Raw genomic sequence first — 12,475 nt, forward strand, 5'->3', positions numbered from 1 at the left:
ATCAGATGGCAGGCTCAGCCCTGCCCTCCTGCCATTGGCTTTGTGGCGTTCTCTCTCTCCTCATGAATTCCAGGGACAGTGAGAGGCAAAGCAAGGCCTGTCTGAACTATGGATTTTTAATTAATTTATCTGCTGCCTTTTATCTCTCAGTATTCACAGGCTGGTATAAGCAATTTGGTTTAAACTGCCTGCTGCATTCTGCCACCTCTCTTGGGATTATCCTGTAGTCTAATAGGATATAATTCCTGATTGTGTCAAACTCTCAGTGCTTTATTTAATCCCGCTAGTTTTTTTTGCAGACTTTTCTGCGTCACCCTTAAACCCTTTCCTATCCTGCTGCTCAAAAACTCTGACAGATTTTCCTGCAGATTCTGGAAGGAGGAAATTCAAGTCAAGTCTTGGATTTAATCCCCAGGGCATCCCACTACACTAAATTAAATAGCTGGGTGAGAAATTGGAGTAGAAACAGAGGACAGAGCACAACCTACAGCCTGCCCTGAACCCTGACAAGCCTCAGGGCAGCTCCAGGGTCGGGATTTCAGCTGAATTTCGAGTAAGGCTCTGCTTGTTCTTCCAACCTGTTGCATTTTAAACGAGTGGGGTGGGAAGCTAATGGGGGAGAAAAGGCAGCAGTGGAACACCCACGAATTTAGGATTCTGGTCAAAGGTGTGCAGTCAGAAGGGGCATTTCCACTCCCAGCTTTACCGGGGGGGGAAATGAAGTCACTGTGCAGGGTTTGTGTGCCACTGCCCACACTGTCACCTCAGCTCCTGGTGACATAACCTGCACTTATCCTCGGAGGAAGATTAGGTTTACATGATCCAGATGGGGCCATTTCAGCCAGGTTGCTGCTTCATTATTTAAAAGGTTAAAAAAAAAAAAAAAGAAAAAAAAAAAGAAAAAAAAAAAAAAAAGGAGAGGGGACTAATCTGGTGCCATCTGCTCTGGATGAGGTGAGAAAAATTCTGCCAGGCTTTTATGTTCACCCCTGTCCACTGGGTTCAGGGGGGATCCATTCCCACTGAATGGCACATTGTCACCTTGGCTGCTGCTGCCCCAGAGCTGGCACCAGGGGCTGAGAGAAGCTCTGCTGCCCTCAGCAGATGGCCTGGCCATGGCCAGCAGGAGCCCAGGGGTGGCAAGTGCTCAAGGGATGCTCCTTGCCCTGATCCCAGCCCAGAGGCTGTGCAGGCTGGGGGACACTGGAGCTGTCACCACTGGGAAGGTGGATGTCCAAACTGGATTTTAGCTTTTCTATTTTCCATCTATTTGTAACCCTGCAGTTCTTTAGTGTAGAACTCTAAACTCCATATCCAGTGTGAGCTGCTGCTCTCCCATTTGGGGCACACACAACAATTCCTCTCCAGGCCTGGCAATCAAGGACACCTCACTGCCTCAGGCCTGAGAGATGGAAACAAAAGGGAGTTGGGGGCAGCAAACTTGGGGTAAATGACTTCATTACCTGGAGCTGGAATTGGAAGATGAACCCCCAAAATGCAAATGGCCCAAACTTATCAAAGTGTGCAAACCCGTGACCCATTGTCCATTTTGGTTTGTCTGCCCTAAATGTACCTGAAGGCTCTTCAATAAATTGAACTGCTTTTTATTCTCCTAATTTTGTCTGGCCTCTGTTTTTAGGTGGCCCAAAAGACATCAAACTAAAAGCTCCCCAGTTTGTCTGGGGAAGCACAGCCTTGGCTGGGCTGTTCCTGCTGGGGAAGGGAGGGGGGAAAAGCTGATCCTGCAGGATTTTTGCACAGAAAAAGGGAGACACCAGTGTCAGCCTGGAGGTGGCTGAGCCACAAAGCTCAGGAGTTGAGCAGGACAATTCCAGAGCTGGATGTCACCTGAGCTGGCAGGGTGTGATGGCAGCAGGGAAGGATGGATGCTCTGCTGGTTTTTCAGTTTTTAGCTGCTCCCAGCTCCACAGAAGGAGGCAGATCCCGACTCTCCAGGATGTGGGAATGGCCAAGCAGAGTTATTCCCTCACCCTGGCTCTGCTCTCAGGGAGCACTGACAGCTCAGAGTGAGGAACTCCCCCAGTCAGAGCTCACTTCCACAGTCTCTGCTACTCACAAAGGCAAAAATCACCTTGATCACGACAGTGAGAGAAAAGGGTGCAGCTAATGAGCTCTTAATTGGCTGGGATTGGCACTCAGGCCCTGCTCCAGGCTTTGGAAACCAAAAGGAACGGACTTCCCATGCAGCCAGTGACACCAGCTCCAGTCTTCACATGGGCTGCCTGGAATGAGCTTCATTAATGTTTTCCTTGGTATAATCCATCATCCCTTCAACAATGCATTCCTGACAGTTAATTAGACTCCACGGAGTGGAATAAGTAGCACCGTGTTTGGAATTATAATCCAGTCCTGAAAACCAGATCATATGAGGCATATCAGCAGCCCAGGCTCTTGGACATCTTAAGGAGTTTTTATTCCAAAAGCTTGGTAAACTCTGCTTAGCAAAATCTGCAGTGTGTGTGCCAATGGATTCATTACAGAGCAGTCAGGAATCTCTGTTCATTAGCAAAACCCCAAATAAATAAACCCATATAGAAATAATTCAGCCTTTCTAAAGGAAGGTGAGCCCCGAGTGTCATTACCTGCCCCAGGTGACACTCAGGCCACGAGGGATGGAATCCTTGTCAAATTTCCTGCTGATTTCAATGGGGTTGGACATGGGAAGTCAGACTATTATAGGATGGAAAATGCTGCAGTAGGCACCTGCTCCATCTGGGTTACCTGGGACGTTTGGGTGGTTTTTTTTTGGAATGGTGCTGTTATTTACTGGGTATTCAGAACAAACCCAGGAACTCGGGAGTGGCTTCTCAATGATCAAAATGTTCACACTGAATAATAATGCTGAGACTGGGTTTGTAGTACTTGGCTAGGCTGGGGAATGCTGAGCCAGGAGAGCTCCTGGGCATGCACAGCAAGGGATGGGATGCTGAAGAGGAGGACAGAGCTGGCTCTGTGATGAATGGCATGAGGCAGCAGAGATGTTTTTCCAGAAGGTGCCCACTTGCTTCAGACATGCTCCAGTGCTGTCACCTCGAGGCCCTGGGCACAGGCAGCCTGCTGTGACAGCTGGCAGTGCCACCAAGTGTGACAGGGAGAGCAGCAAGTTTAAACAGAGCCTGGGCCACTGCTCCCACACCTGGCATCCTCTCCCTCTGTCTTCTCCCTCTTAATTGGTTTTTAATTTACTGCTTATCTAGGCAGCGTTTGAAAGATGGCCCAGACCTCTCTGGCTGCAAATATTCCCTTGAACATAGCTGTGAATCTTTGGTTGGAAAGCTCCCACTGCCATCTGGAAGTTTCCTTGGGAAAAGGAGAGCCAGAGCCTTCAGCTTCTCCCCCAGCCTGTCCTTGGGCACAACCTGGGAGAGAGGGATAAAATCCTGTTGTTTTTTTTTTTTTTTTCCCAACCCACATCTCCAGAGCTCCTGCTCCCAGGGCAGGATTTCAGTCTCTGTGAGGGTTTGGGCAGCTGAACCAAGGTTCCCCCTGAGGATCAGCTGTGCTGTGCCTGTTTGTGGGCCAGGAAGAACACGATTTTAAACTCAGCTCCTTCCTTTCTTCAAAGGAATCTGTTCCCCCCGAGGCAGCGCTGCCTGCACCTGTAAACGCAGCCACAGATCACAGGGAGAGAATGTTCTGGGCACAAAAAAATGTTCTGGGCACAAAGCCTGCTCCTGATGTCCCTGCTCCCAAATGGTCCCTCAAGTGTCAGGTAAATGAACTGTCCTGGTGAGCCACAGCCTCCCCTCCTGTGTTTGTTTAGAGGAGCAAATCGCAGCAGCCACCCCCCCAGCTGCTGCTTTTTTAATTTTTTTTTTTTATTTTTTCTCTGCAAAATGCTCCCTGAATCCAGTCAGAGAACAGGATGAAGGCTCTCAGGGGTGGTTGGGGTGAGGGAGCCTCAGCAAAGGGCAAAATCCCCAATGCTTGATAAAGAAAAACCAACAAAGTGGAAAAAAGGCACATTTTAACATTATAATTTGTTACAACTGATCCACTGACCAATTTTCACATCTCCTTAATCTTAATTCTTAGCACCAGGAAGCCAAGAAGAATCTGAGTTCTACATTTAGATTTTTTTTATTTTATGCATTAAAGATGTATGAAAAAATATTTTTGTAATAACAACACAGAAGCTGACTCCAAGTGCCTGCATAAACTGAGCTGTTCTGGGAACCTTAAATGAGGCTGTGCCCTGAACTTTGAATTTTTAAATTTTTTTTTTAAATCTTATTATGCTCAACTTGTAGATATTTTTGTAGCAACGCAAGCTGGAGTGAAGAAAAAAAGTGAGAATTGGAGCAGAAGATTGGATGCAGAGCTCCCAATGCTCCTGATAGCTACTCATTGATTATTTTGGTGTAAATTGCATTGATTATGGTAATGAGGAGGTGACAAGCCCAGGGACAGCAGGGGAATGTCTGAGCAGTGTCTGCAAAGCACTGCTGGAATTCACAGCACTGAACACCCCTGCACTGAGGGGGGCTCTCAGGGGGCTCCTCAGTCACAGCCTTAATCTGTCACTGTCACACGTGGAGAGGCTGAGCTGCTCTGCCCGAGGGTGGCACCGGGGAAATCCCTGCCAGAGCCAGAGCTGAGCCCGGCTTTTCCCCCGAGCTGGGGCTCCACAGCTCCCTGCTGTGGGCAGTGAATTCCCAGCACAGGTTTTTCTCTACAGGGTGTGCACCCAGCTGACTACAGCTGCTGTTTTGTGTTAATGTGTGTCCACCTGGTTGGCCATAATTGTTGATGCTTGTATTGATTATTTGTTGCTAATGTTGTATATCTCTGTAAATTGTTCATATTCCTGGTTGTCTGTCCCTTACCCTGTCCCAGTAAACCATAATTGTTGATGTTTGTATTGACTGTTTGTTTTAAATTTTGTAGGTCTTGGTGTCCACCCAGTTGACTACAGTTGTTGATGTTTGTGTTAATGTGTGTCCACCTGGTTGATCATAATTGTTGATGTTTGTATTGACTGTTTGTTGTTAATGTTGTATATCTTTGTAAATTGTTCATATTCCTGGTTGGCTGTCCCTTACCCTGTCCCAGTAAACCATAATTGTTGATGTTTGTATTGACTATTTGTTGAAAAAGTTGTATGTCTCTGTATATTGTTAACACTCCTGGCTGTCCCTTACCCTGTCCCAAGTAGTTGATCATAATTGTTGATGTTTGACTGTTTGTTGTTAATGTTGTATATCTTTGCAAATTTTTCATATTCCTGGTTGTCTGTCCCTTACCCTGTCCTAGTAGTTGACCATAATTGTTGATGTTGTATTGACTATTTTTGTTAATGTTGTATATCATTGTAAATTGTTGACACCCCTGGTTTTCTGTCCCCTACCCTGTCCCAGCACTCTCTCACACCCATGCCCATCTCCATTGCCCCCTCCCAAAATGGTGCCTGGCAAACAGGGGAACAGCAAGTGCTCATGGGACACAATTTGGTATAAAAACCCCTAAAAACAACGAGCCAACATAATATCCAAGATTAAAAATGGTACTCTCAGGTAGGGAAAATAGTGAAAAAAATGAAATCACCAACCAGGGCTTTTTCACCTTGTCACCATGACCCAACAGCACCTGGTCAACAGGACATCCCTGGACTAAGAGGAAGTCAGGGTTTTCCTGAGGATTCTCGTGAGGATGGAAGCCCCAGAGACACAGCTGGTCACCACCATCATCATCATCATCATCATCACCACCCCTTCTTCTTCTTCTTCTTCTTCTTCTTCTTCTTCTTCTTCTTCTTCTTCTTCTTCTTCTTCTTCCTCCTCCTCCTCCTCCTCCTCCCAGCTCCTGCCATCAATACTGAAATGCCTCCAAGAGCTTTGTTTTCCTGCTGGGGGGAAGCAATTCTGCAGTGTAGCCTTTGCCAGCTGTGGATTGATGAAGGGCTGATATTGGAAAAGAGATGAACTCCCCTTGCCAATGTCCCTCGTGGCTCCTGGGAGAACGGGCTGGCAATTTTTCAAGGGATGTTCTGGGGACAGGGACATGAAGGATTATCAGCTCTCAGACACAACCCTGGGAGATAGCAAATGAAAGCCAGAGCAGAACTGGAATTCCTCAGCAGATATTGGATTTCTTGTGTATTTGTCTCCTGCCACCCAGGATATCTGATATTTCTTCCTTGCATTCATGTCAGTGAGTGGGAATTCAGCTTTCAACCTCCAGCCACCAACAGATTAACAAGAGAGGGGCTCAGCATCTGCTCTGATAATTTAAACACAAAAGAAGAAAGCCCTGCAGCTTTGTCTTGCCAATGCTGGTAAATATTTGTGCCTGCTCCTCTTACCTGAAGGTCACAGGACATTAGGGCAGAATGGAAATGTCCTGTCAGGCACACAGAGGCAACAGTGGCTGCTGCACAAATTCTTTCCACACTATAAATATAGATCTTCCCCCATAATTGCAACACAATCTCGATCTGCCTCTGGTGATTAAAAAAAAAAAAAAAAAAAAAAAAAAAAAGTAAAAAAAAGCTGTTTAATTTAATTAGAGTCCATTTGGAAACCTAGCAGCATGAAATAATTTGATTTACAGAAATAACCCTGGCTGGCTACAGACAGCATTTCATTGTGTCTTATCTTGGGATAACAGCAACTGCTACATTTCAAACCTTAAACTTAAACTCGGGCCTTAAAGAGAGAGCCCCGAGAACATTTGAAATGACGTCAGGGTATTGCCACTTATTGAGCTCCCTGTCCTCTCCCAGGCAAAGAGGCTCAAAATTCTGCTGGAGCAATATTGACCCCTGAGGACACGGTGGTTAATTCCTGGGCAGCCTCTCCTCTGCAGTTTTCATCCTTCCCAAAGGCAGCAGCTCTCACTTAAAAGCTCATTTTCTGTGGGTGAGGCCACTGCTGCTATGAGGGTGATGTTTTATGAAGAATGCCCTCAAATTGTGTTTAACATTAAAAACTTTTCATTCATTCTACAGCAGGTGAATACTAGAGGTAAAAAAAAAAAAAAATGTAGGACAGGATGAAGATTATATGGTTTTAAAAAAGTGGTTATTACTCTGTTGGTCAAAGTCTTAAGGGGAAAATGCTTCCCTCCATTCTTCAATTTCCTTTGAATAATTTTAAAATTTCTTTTCTTACTGCTTTGTTTGTTTGGGTTTAACTAAAATTGAAAAACCTGAAGATAACAAAGTTGCTGCAAAGCAAAACATTATCTGATATAAAAAAAAGAGCTTTTCTTTGTGTTTACTCACATTTTCAGCTTCCAGTACCTTTTGGAAAAACAAAAAAAATTATATGACCACAAATTCTTCTTTTTCTTTGACATTTTATTTCCTCCAGAAGGAAACTACAAGAGAGAACAGAACCTTTTTTTGAAGGTAAGAGCTGATTATTTAGGTCATCTCTTGTATATCACAAATGTTACATTTACCATGATATCCATCCATTTCTCTTTGCTGAGTCCAGTAATTTCATTTAAATTAAAGCATTTCCATCCCCTAGGACTAAATACAAGGAAGAGATTTTTAAATTTTATTTTAGTAACATAAAGGTAGGAAAATCCCACCATTTTTACCTTTCAACAGGAGCAGGACCTGCTTCTGAGTGACAGAAGAAAAAGAAGCATGAATGTGTATGGGAGAGAATATAATATAATATAATATAATATAATATAATATAATATAATATAATATAATATAATATAATATAATATAATATAATATAATATAATATAATATAATATAATATAATATAATATAACATAACATAATATAACATAATATAATACAACATAACATAACATCATAATATAGCATAATATAACTTAATATACAATTTAATAATAAAATAATATTATACAAAGTTTTACATTCAAGGTAATAGTATATAGTATACAATATATAATAATAATAATAATAAATGCAATAAAATAATAAATGTCATTAAATCAGCAGGAGCCTTCTCAACCCCAAGGCAGACACACAAAAAAGTGATAAAAATCCATAAAACCAGCTTGTGTGTGCATTTCTGTGCACAGGTGTTTCCATGCATGAGAAGGACAACCCAAACCTCTAAAAGTGCCTCTGTGTGTTAGAAAAAGGCAAATGAAAAGGGGATTAAAGTTATAAAAATGCCTTGTGGAAATAAAAAAAGGGACAGAGAAAAACACAGCCCCACGATGTCACAGGAGAGAGGTGGGAATTGCAGCTCCTGGGGCAGGGCTCCTTGCTTCCTGCTCCTGTAATTTTTATTTTGTGGATCAAAATTTTTATTTCGTGGGTCAAAATTTTTATTTTGTGGATCAAAGTTTTTGTTTTGTGGGTTTTTGTCCCTCCTGAAGCGCTCAGAGCAAGGCCAGGGCTCAGGCAGCCCAGAGGGGCTCAGCCAGGGCTGCTCCCAGCAGCTGCACTCAGGCAGAACAAAAACCTGCAAATTCTGTTTGGGCAACACTGAGCCATCCCCTGGCACTGCTGCCAGCCCTGGGCAGAGCTGCACACAGCTACTCAGCCAGAATTATTAATTATTATTATTTAATCTGGGATCAGCATCCAGGGAATGGCTTCCACTGCCCTGTGCCAGGACTGACCTGAAAGTGCAGCCACTGCTCTGCTGGGTGAGGCTGCTTCCTGTTTAAAAAGGGGAAAAAACCCCATCAGAGTCATAGACTGGTTTAAAAAAATGGAAAAGTAAAACCCAAACAACCACCCAAGAATTATATCAGTATCTTCTGGCCAGGCTGGGGATAATCTTTGGTTTTCAGTGGTTCAAACTCTGTCCCAAAGAGAATTGTTTGGAAAAGGTTCAGATGAGGACCCAGGTGAGGATGCAGCCCAGAGTCACTGAGAGAGGCAAAGCTGCACACAGCTACTCAGCCAGAATTATTAATTATTAATTATTATTATTTACTCTGGGATCAGCATCCAGGGAACAGCTTCCACTGGGCCAGCCCTGCTCCAGAGCTGACCTGAAATGTTAAAGCCACTGCATTGCTGGATGTGCCTGCTTCCTGGTTTAAAAAGGGGAAAGAAAAACCCATCAGAGTCATTCAGTGGTTTCCCATGGAAGAAAATAAAATTAAAAAAAAATAAAAATAAAAATAAAACCAAACCCAAACAACCACCCAAGAATTATATCAATATCTGCAGGCCAGGCTGGGGTTGGTAACGATGATGGGCTGGTGATGAGACTGAGACAATCTTTGGTTTTCAGTGGTTCAAACTCTGTCCCGAGGAGAATTGTTTGGAAAAGGCTCAGGTGAGGACCCAGGTGAGGATGCAGCCCAGAGCACGCTGCTGCTCTTTGTTCTTTCTATTCTGGAAGAGCCCAGAGGCTTTGATCAGATCAACACGGCCAAGCCATGAGCTGGGGAGCCCAAATATTCTCCAGCAGAGACAGGCACAGGTGTGGCTGCAGGAGGGGTGAGAGGGGAAAGTGAAGCTGGGCTGAAAGGGGCCAGCAGAGCTTATCCCACCTGTCCCCTGGCCTTTCCCGGCTCCCCAGGCAGCTTCCCGGAGCCTCTGGAGCAGGGGCAGCCTCAGCCTGCCAAGCTGACTTCTCCCTCCCCAGCTCCTGTCAGGCTGCATCTCCACAAACCTGCATTTCCCTGTGCCAACAGCCCGGGTTTGTCTCTTTATTTCTTTACCTGCTGACTCTTTCCAGCCTCTCTGGACAGGCAGGGAGCAGGAGACAGGAGCAGCTGCCGTGGCATGCACTGAATGCCAAGCAGCTCGGCGGGGTGCGTGCCCGGGAAAGGTCCCTTTGTAAACACGCCTGGTGATCAAAGGGCTGATGCTTGCTGATATTTTCAACATTAATAATGTCCCAGCTGCCTCCCTCAATTCTCTGGCTGCCTATTTACCTCTCCTTCATGGTACACGGAGTGGCAGGGCTTAGAACAATCAGCTGGCTGGAGGGAAGGGAGGTGGTTGGGCGCAGGAATTCACCTGAAGGAAAAAAACAACTGTATTGGTATTGCACAGAAAAGCATCAAATAAGTATTTAAAAACCATTGTATTGTCATATAATACTCCTGGCACTGACCGAGAGGCATCTAGAGATGTGTGCATGCATATAAAAATAATGTATGTTCACAGTCCAGGTAGTGCACGTGTCCCTGTGCCACTCCTCCTTTGCTCCCCACCACGGAGATGGAAGGAGTCAGGGAATCGAAACGTGAGTGCTTCATCAATAAAACGGGAAAATTACTGCCAAGAAAGAACACCCATGCAAGGTGCTCCCAGCAGGAGGCAGGGAGCTGGCTATTTTTGTGATGGTTTGTGTGTTTGCTAAAGAGCAGCGAGAAGGAAGCCAAGAGAGGAGCTAACCAGAGGCAGGAACTGCTCCAGCAGCACTGCTATGAATGACAGCAAAGGGAGAATATTTGGGCCAAGTGCTGGCTGAGAGAAGCTGAAGATGCAAGGAGAGGAGATGTTTTGCATGGCTTGGCTCCTGCTGTGCTCTGTGGAGCAGGACCTGGAACGTTCCTTGTCAATCACTGGGACGGCCTCAAAGCATCCCGGCTCGGTGGCCAGTGCCTGCTCTAATGGATGTCCTTTTGCTCAAGGAGAAAGCGTTCATAAAACTGCTTATAAACCCTGCACACACTGGGAAAATGTCATCTGTCACTGAAATCCAGCCAGCAGCAGCAGGGCAAGCAGCAGACCCCAGAGCAGCACTCTGCCAGGCCAGCAGGGGAAAATATTGCACATCTGGCTGGGACTGTGGGGGTGGTTTAAAATGAGGGGGAAGAGCCAGGCAGAGCACAGCAAACACTCAGGTGAGCCCTGTCCCAGCTGGGCTCTGTGCTGGCTATGCAAGCCCAGCTTTAATTCCCAGGATTCCAGGATTTCCTGTGGAAAAGCACGGGGCTGCCCAGGATGTTCTGAGTCCCTGGCTGTCCCCTGGCTGTCCCCTGTGTGTTCCCTGTCCCTTTGTGCAGCTGCCTCACTGGGAGCTGTTGGGACAATCTCTCTCTCCACCATCAGCCACTCAAGCTAGACCTGCAGCCAGGCTCTCCAAAGCACAGGGGAGTCAAAGATATCAGAAACAAGGTCCATTTTAATCCATTAGAGCCTGAAAATGCCACAAAAATAGGACTAACACTGAGTTGCCAGCAAGGGTGGAAATTTATCACTACAAATATTTTGCTTTCCTTCTCCGTGGTACTTAAGGGCTTTCTAAACTCAAAGGTCAGTGAGAAACTGCTGAGAGGAATCACAATCAGAGAAAATATTTCCAAAGGGGGAGAGTCTTTCTGCAGGATACACATGCCCAGACTGCCAAGGAAGCGTGGCTCTGCATCGTGCCAGGGCTGTGCTGTGTGCTGGGAGCATGCACTCCATTTCCAGGTTCCATTTTAGCTGCATTTCCTGCCCTAACCCACTGAGAATTCCAGGCTATCTAAACGCCTGCCTTATCACCACATCCCCAATATATGCAGAGTAGGGTGATGTTATCTCTTGCTGGAATGTTGCATTGTATTGCTGGAGCTGCACTTTAGCAGGCTCCTGCTGCTGCAGGTTGGGATTTCACTTCCTCCCCTCTCTCCCTGCACAAATAATTTCATTTCAATATAGCACGTGTCATGCTGGGGCATCGGGAGCAGGATTTTAATTCCTGACCCGTGAGGACAGGGGCATTTCAGAAAGGACACCAAAAGCTTCTTTCTTTTGGTGTTTTAGAAGAAGACCACAGATAACCAGGGTAGATTCAGTCCATCAGCACTGGGGGCTGCAGAAGTGGCAAAGCTTGGGCCAGTGGTCCTGGAATTTCTCCCTCTGCTAAAGACAAGGCTGGAAGAGCTCAGAATTATCCTCAGCATCCTGCCCTCAACACCAGCAGCACCAGCTGCCCCTGGAGCTGACAGGACGATTTTCGTGCCTCAGCAGAGGTTGTTCATTGAGAACCCCCAGGGCTCTGATCGGTGACAAAATCTCCTGGCAGAGAGAGGGGAGTGAGAAATCCAAACATCTGCTGGGTGTTCCTGCTCATGGGACAGTCCTGGGGGGAAAGGAAAGGGAAGGGAAGGGAAGGGAAGGGAAGGGAAGGGAAGGGAAGGGAAGGGAAGGAAAGGAAAGGAAAGGAAAGGAAAGGAAAGGAAAGGAAAGGAAGAAGGAAAGGAAAGGAAAGGAAAGGAAAGGAAAGGAAAGGAAAGGAAAGGAAAGGAAAGGAAAGGAAAGAAAGGAAAGGAAAGGAAAGGAAAGGAAAGGAAAGGAAAGGAAAGGAAAGGAAAGGAAAGGAAATGCTGCTGACAGCAGTCACTGGGAGATGTTTAAAGCACAGAAAAGTAGGGGACCTTGCTTAGGAATTATTCTAGTGGGATTTTTTTTTTAATTGTAGGTGGTTTTAGGCCTCTGACTAACAGAGCAGGGTCTGAGATGTGAGAGACCTGCAGGACTGTGGAGAAAAGGCAGAGCCAGCATCTCCCTGGCCCTCGGAGCTCCCTCTGCAGATGAAGGAGGAGCCAGGCTCTTTGTGCATCGCAT

Source organism: Sturnus vulgaris, chromosome 23 (assembly GCF_052056855.1).
Source record: "Sturnus vulgaris isolate bStuVul1 chromosome 23, bStuVul1.hap1, whole genome shotgun sequence".
In the NCBI taxonomy this organism is placed as follows: Eukaryota; Metazoa; Chordata; class Aves; order Passeriformes; family Sturnidae; genus Sturnus; species Sturnus vulgaris.